Source organism: Triticum dicoccoides, chromosome 3A (genome assembly GCF_002162155.2).
Source record: "Triticum dicoccoides isolate Atlit2015 ecotype Zavitan chromosome 3A, WEW_v2.0, whole genome shotgun sequence".
In the NCBI taxonomy this organism is placed as follows: Eukaryota; Viridiplantae; Streptophyta; class Magnoliopsida; order Poales; family Poaceae; genus Triticum; species Triticum dicoccoides.
In genome coordinates this window covers 368782391-368790129 of record NC_041384.1, presented here as the reverse complement: position 1 = coordinate 368790129, position 7739 = coordinate 368782391, and positions in this window count along the sequence as shown.

The following is a 7739-nucleotide window of genomic DNA, read 5'->3' as shown; positions in this document are numbered from 1 at the left end:
GCGCGGCTTGGGGAGGAGAGGGGGTTTGGGTTTGATTTGATGTGTTGGAGGGGGGGTGTGGGGGTATTTATATAGGTGGGGGGGATTTACTTGGGGTAGGGGACAAGAAATAGACTAGGAAAGAAAAACAAAACAAAGGAAAGGGGAGGGGCTACGGCCTAGAGTCCAAGCCGGACTCGCCTAGAGGCGAGGCGGCGGCCTGGCGCACTGGCGCCTGGCGCCTGCGCACGCGCGCAGCTGGGGAGGGCGGCCGGCTGGCTGGGCCTTTGGCCTGGCTGGCCTGGCTCACTTTTTTTTAAACGGTTTCACGCGCAGAAAACCAAAGAAAAGAAAATCTAAACGAACTCCAAAAATTCTAAAGTAAATTTTCCCCGAATCCTAAAAATGAGTCGAACAAAATGAACTTTACTCCGGACCTAGAATGCAATTTTCGAAAACGCGCATTTTTCCCTATCCAAAGAAAAACAAACAAACACCGGAAAACGAAATTTGATCTATTTATTAAATCTTCATTTTTCCCATATTTTGGGAAAGTCATATTATTCCCTCTCTCATATTTTGATATCGGAAAAATAATTGAAGATGAAATAAATAAATCAAATGATCCTCTTTTCAAATTCGAGAAAACTCTCAAATATGAAAATAACGAAATCTCCAACTCTCTCCGAAGGTCCTTGAGTTGCGTGAAATTTCTAGGATCGACCAAAATGCAAGAAAATAAGATATGCATGATGATCTAATGTATAACATTCCAAATTGAAAATTTAGGATGTTACATTTTTGCAGATGATTAATAGACAAATTGCTCACGTCAAACAATTTATTTCAGAATTTTTGAGGTTACATACGTATTCGAAACCTACAGATTACTACAGACTGTTCTGTTTTTGACAGATTCTGTTTTTCGTGTGTTATTTGCTTATTTTGATGAATCTATGGCTAGTATCGGGGGGTATGAACCATAGAGAAGTTGGAATACAGTAGGTTTAACACCAATATAAATAAATAATGAGTTCCTTATAGTAGCTTGAAGTGGTGGTTTATTTTCTTATACTAACGGAGCTCATGAGATTTTCTGTTGAGTTTTGTGTTGTGAAGTTTTGATGTTTTGGGTAAAGATTTGATGGATTTTGGAATAAAGAGTGGAAAGAGCCTAAGCTTTGGGATTCCCAAGGCACCCCAAGGTAAAATTTAAGGACAACCAAAAGCCTAAGCTTGGTGATGCCCCGGAAGGCATCCCCTCTTTCGTCTTCGTCCATCGGTAACTTTACTTGAGGCTATATTTTTATTCACCACATGATATGAGTTTTACTTGGAGCGTCTTGTATGATTTGAGTCTTTGCTTTTTAGTTTACCACAATCATCCTTGCTGTACACACCTTTTGGAGAGACACACATGAATCGGAATTTATTAGAATACTCTATGTGCTTCACTTATATCTTTTGAGCTAGATAATTTTGCTCTAGTGCTTCACTTATATCCTTCAATTATATCATTTTGAGAGTCTTATAGAACAGCATGGTAATTTGCTTTGGCTATAAAATTAGTCCTAATATGATAGGCATCCAAGATGGGTATAATAAAAACTATCATAAAAGTGCATTGAATACTATGAGAAGTTTGATACTTGATGATTGTTTTGAGATATGAAGATGGTGATATTAGAGTCATGCTAGTTGAGTAGTTGTGAATTTGAGAAATACTTGTTCTAAAGTTTGTGATTCCCGTAGCATGCACGTATGGTGAACTGTTATGTGATGAAGTCGGAGCATGATTTATTTATTTATTGTCTTCCTTATGAGTGGCGGCCGGGGACGAGCGATGGTCTTTTCCTACCAATATATCCCCTAGGAGCATGCGCGTAGTACTTTGTTTTGATAACTAATATATTTTTGCAATAAGTATGTGAGTTCTTTATGAGTAATGTTGAGTCCATGGATTATACGCGCTCTCACCCTTCCACCATTGCTAGCCTCTCTAATACCGCGCACCTTTCGCCGGTATCATACACCCACCATATACCTTCCTCAAAATAGCCACCATACCTACATATTATGGCATTTCCATAGCCATTCCGAGATATATTGCCATGCAACTTACCACCATTCCGTTCGTTATGACACGCTTCATCATTATCATATTGCTTTGCATGATCATGTAGTTGACATCGTATTTGTGACAAATCCACCTTTATAATTCTTTCATACATGTCACTCTTGATTCATTGCATATCCCGGTACACCGCCGGAGGCATTCACATAGAGTCATATGTTGTTCCAGTATCGAGTTGTAATTTTTGAGTTGTAAGTAAATAAAAGTGAAGGAAATATGCCCTAGAGGCAATAATAAAGTTATTATTTATTTCCTTATTTCATGATAAATGTTTATTATTCATGCTAGAATTGTATTAACTGGAAACTTAGTACATGTGTGAATACATAGACAAAACAAAGTGTCCCTAGTATGTCTCTACTTGACTAGTTTGTTTATCAAAGATGGTTATGTTTCCTAACCATAGACACGTGTTGTCATTTGATGAACGGGATCACATCATTAGGAGAATGATGTGATGGACAAGACCCATTCGTTAGCTTAGCATTATGATCGTTACAGTTTCATTGCTACTGCTTTCTTCATGAGTTATACATGTTCGTCACACTATGAGATTATGCAACTCTCGAATACCGGAGGAACACCTTGTGTGCTATCAAACGTCACAACGTAACTGGGTGATTATAAAGATGCTCTATAGGTGTCTCCGATGGTGTTTGTTGAGTTGGCATAGATCAAGATTAGGATTTGTCACTCCGTGTATCAGAGAGGTATCTCTGGGCCCTCTCGGTAATGCACATCAATATATACCTTGCAAGCATTGTGACTAATGAGTTAGTTGCGGGATGATGCATTACGGAACGAGTAAAGAGACTTGCCGGTAATGAGATTGAACTAGGTATTGAGATACCGACGATCGAATCTCGGGCAAGTAACGTACCGATGACAAAGGAACAACGTATATCATTATGCGGTTTGACCGATAAAGATCTTCATAGAATATGTAGGAACCAATATGAGCATCCAGGTTCCGCTATTGGTTATTGACTGGAGATGAGTCTCAATCATGTCTACATAGTTCTCGAACCCGTAGGGTCCACATGCTTAACATTGTGTGACGATTTGTATTATGAGTTATGTGATTTGATGACCGAAGTTTGTTCGGAGTCCCGGATGAGATCGGGGACATGACGAGGAGTCTCGAAATGGTCGAGACGTAAAGATCGATATATTGGAAGGCTATATTCGAACATCGGAAAGGTTCCGAGTGATTCAGAAATTTTTCAGAGTACTGGAGAATTACAGGAATTCTTATTGGGCCTTAATGGGCCATACGGGAAAGGAGAGAAAGGCCTCAAGGGTGTCCGCACTCCTTCCCCATGGACTGGTCCGAATCGTACTAGGGAAAGGGGGCGCCCCCTTCCTTCCTTCTCCTTCTCCTTTCCCTTTTTCCTATTCCATGTGGGAGGTGGAATCCTACTAGGACTAGGGAGTCCTAGTAGGACTCCACACTTTGGGCGCACCCTATGAGGGCCGGCCTCCTCCTCCCTCCATCCTTTATATACGTGGCCAGGGGCACCCCATAGACACACAAGTTGATCATTGATCTCTTAGTCGTGTGCGGTACCCCCCTCCACCATAATCCACCTCGATCATATCGTCGTTGTGCTTAGGCGAAGCCCTGCGCCGGTAGCTTCATCATCACCGTCATCACGCCGTCATGCTGACAAAGCTCTCCCTCGACACTCTGCTGGATCATGAGTTCGTGGGACGTTACCGAGCCGAACGTGTGCAGATCACGGAGGTGTCGTACTTTCGGTGCTAGGATCGGTCGATCGTGAAGACGTACGACTACATCAACCGCGTTGTCATAATGCTTCCGCTTACGGTCTATGAGGGTACGTAGACAACACTCTCCCTCTCGTTGCTATGCATCACCATGATCTTGCGTGTGCGTAGGAATTTTATTTGAAATTACTACGTTCCCCAACAGTGGTATCCGAGCCAGGTCTATGCGTAGATGTTATATGCACGAGTAGAACACAAGTGAGTTGTAGGCGATAATAGTCATACTGCTTACCATCATGTCATACTTTGATTCGGCTGTATTGTTGGATGAAGTGGTCCGTACCGACATTACGCATACGCTTACGCGAGACTGGTTCTACCGACGTGCTTCGCACACAGGTGGCTGGCGGGTGCCAGTTTCTTCAACTTTAGTTGAATCGAGTGTGGCTACACCCGGTCCTTGTTGAAGGTTAAAACAGCACATACTTGACGAAAAATCATTGTGGTTTTCATGCGTAGGTAAGAACGGCTCTTGCTCAGCCCGTAGCAGCCACGTAAAACTTGCAACAACAAAGTAAAGGACGTCTAACTTGTTTTTGCAGGGCTTGTTGTGATGTGATATGGTCAAGACATGATGAGATATAAGTTGTTGTATGAGATTATCATGTTTTGTTGAAGTTATCGGCAACTGGCAGAAGCCTTATGGTTGTCTCTTTATTGCATAAGATGCAAGCGCCAAACAATTGCTTTACTTTATCACTATGTGATAGCAATAGTGCAAAAGCAATAGTTGGCAAGACGACCATGTGACGACATATTGATAGAGATCAAGATGATGGAGATCATGGTGTCATGCCGGTGACGATAAACATCATGACGGTACTTTGGAGATGGAGATCAAAGGCGCAAGATGATCATGGCCATATCATTTCACATATTTTGATTGCATGTGATGTTTATCCTTTATGCATCTTTTTTTTTGTTCGGCGGTAGCATTATAAGATGATCTCTCACTAAATTTGAAGGTATAAGTGTTCTCCCTGAGTATGCACTGTTGCGACAGTTCGTCGTGCCGAGACACCACGTGATGATCGGGTGTGATAAGCTCTATGTTCACATAGAATGGGTGCAAACCAGTTTTGCACACGTGGAATACTCGGGTTAAACTTGACGAGCCTAGCATATGCAGATATGGCCTCGGAACACTGGAGACCGAAAGGTCGAGCGTGAATCATATAGTAGATATGATCAACATAGTGATGTTCATCATTGAAAACTACTCCATCTCACGTGATGATCAGATATGGTTTAGTTGATATGGATCACGTGATCACTTAGATGATTATAGGGATCTCTATCTAAGTGGGAGTTCTTAAGTAATATGGTTAATTGAACTTTAAATTTATCATGAACTTAGTCCTGGTAGTATTAGCATATCTATGTTGTAGATCAATAGCTCGCATTTAGCTCCCTCTTTCATTTATGATATATTCCTAGAGAAAAACTATGTTGAAAGATGATAGTAGTAATGATGCGGACTAGGTCTGTGATATGAGGATTATCCTCATTGCTGCACAGAAGAATTATGTCCTCGATGCACCGCTAGGTGATGACCCACAAGTGTAGGGGATCTCTCGTAGTCCTTTCGATAAGTAAGAGTGTCGAACCCAACGAGGAGTAGAAGGAAATGATAAGCGGTTTTCAGTAAGGTATTCTCTGCAAGCACTGAAATTATAGGTAACAGATAGTTTTGTGATAAGATAATTGGTAACGAGCAACAAGTAACAAGAGTAAATAAAGTGCAGCAAGGTGGCCCAATCCTTTTTGTAGCAAAGGACAAGCCTGGACAAACTCTTATATAGAGAAAAGTGCTCCCGAGGACACATGGGAATTATCGTCAAGCTAGTTTTCATCGCGTTCATATGATTCACGTTCGGTACTTTGATAATTGGGTATGTGGGTGGACCGGTGCTTGGGTACTGACCTTACTTGGACAAGCATCCCACTTATGATTAACCTCTATTGCAAGCATCTGCAACTACAACAAAAGTATTAAGGCAAACCTAACCATAGCATGAAACATATGGATCCAAATCAGCCCCTTACGAAGCAACGCATAAACTAGGGTTTAAGCTTCTGTCACTCTAGCAACCCATCATCTACTTATTACTTCCCAATGCATTCCTCTAGGCCCAAATAATGGTGAAGTGTCATGTAGTCGACATTCACATAACACCACTAGAGGAGAGACAACATACATCTCATCATAATATCGAACGAATACCAAATTCACATGACTACTAATAGCAAGACTTCTCCCATGTCCTCGGGAACAAATGTAACTACTCACAAAACATATTCATGTTCATAATCAGAGGGTTAGTAATATGCATAAAGGATCTGAACATATGATCTTCCACCAAATAAACCAACTAGCATCAACTACAAGGAGTAATTAACACTACTAGCAACCCACAGGTACCAATCCCAGGCTTAGAGACAAGAATTGGATACAAGAGATGAACTTGGGTTTGAGAGGTGATGGTGCTGGTGAAGATGTTGATGGAGATTTCCCTCTCCCGATGAGAGGAGCGTTGGTGATGATGATGGCGATGATTTCCCCCTCCCGGAGGGAAGTTTCCCCGGCAGAACCGCTCCGCGGGAACCCTAGATTGGTTCCGCCAAGGTTCCGCCTCGTGGCGGCAGAGTCTCTTCCGGAAAGATGGCTTATGATTTTTTCCTCATCAAAAGACTCCATATAGCAGAAGATGGGCATCGGAGGGCCACCAGGGGGCGCACCCAAGGGGGTAGGGCGCGCCCCCCACCCTAGTGGGCAGGGTGTGGCCCCCCTGGTGAACTTCTTGCGCTCAGTATTTTTTATATATTCTGAAAATGACTTCCGTGAAGTTTCAGGACTTTTGGAGCTGTGTAGAATAGGTCTCTAATATTTTCTCCTTTTCCAGCCCAGAATCCCAGCTGCCGGCATTCTCCCTCTTTATTTAAACCTTGTAAAATAAGACAGAATAGGCATAAGTATTGTGACATAATGTGTAATAACAGCCCATAATGCAATAAATATCGATATAAAAGCATGATGCAAAATGGACGTATCACTAGGTGACAGACCTATTGCAGGAGCAGATGCAGACGTTATGAACGTTTGACAAGCTTGGTATGATGACTACTTGATAGTTTAGTGCACCATGCTTTACGGCTTAGAACCGGGACTTCAAAAATGTTTTGAACAACATGGAGCATATGAGATGTTCTAAGAGTTGAAATTGGTATTTCATACTCATGCCCGTGTCAACGGGTATGAGACCTCTGACAGTACTTTGCCTACAAGGTTGAGGAGAATAGCTCAACGAGTAAGCATGTGCTTAGATTGTCTGGCTACTACAATTGCTTGAATCAAGTGGGAGTTAATCTTCCGGATAAGATAGTGATTGACAAAGTTCTCTAGTCACTATCACCAAGTTACTAGAACTTCGTGATGAACTATAATATGTAAGGGATAATGAAAACAATTCCAAAGCTCTTCACGATGCTAAAATCGGTAAAGGTAGAAATCAAGAAAAGCATCAAGTGTTGATGGTTAACAACGCCACTAATTTCAAGTAAAAGGGCAAGGGAAAGAAAGGGAACTTCAAGAAGAATGGCAAGCAAGTTGCCACTCCCATGAAGAAGCCCAAAGCTAGACCCAAGCCTGAAACTGAGTGCTTCTACTGCAAAGGAAATGGTCACTGTAAGTGGAACTGCCCTAGATACTTGGCGGATAAGAAGGATGGCATACCGCACAAAGGTATATTGGATATACATGTTATTGATGTGTACTTTACTAGTGTTTATAGCAACCCCTCGGTATTTGATACTGGTTCAGTTGCTAAAGAGTAGTAAC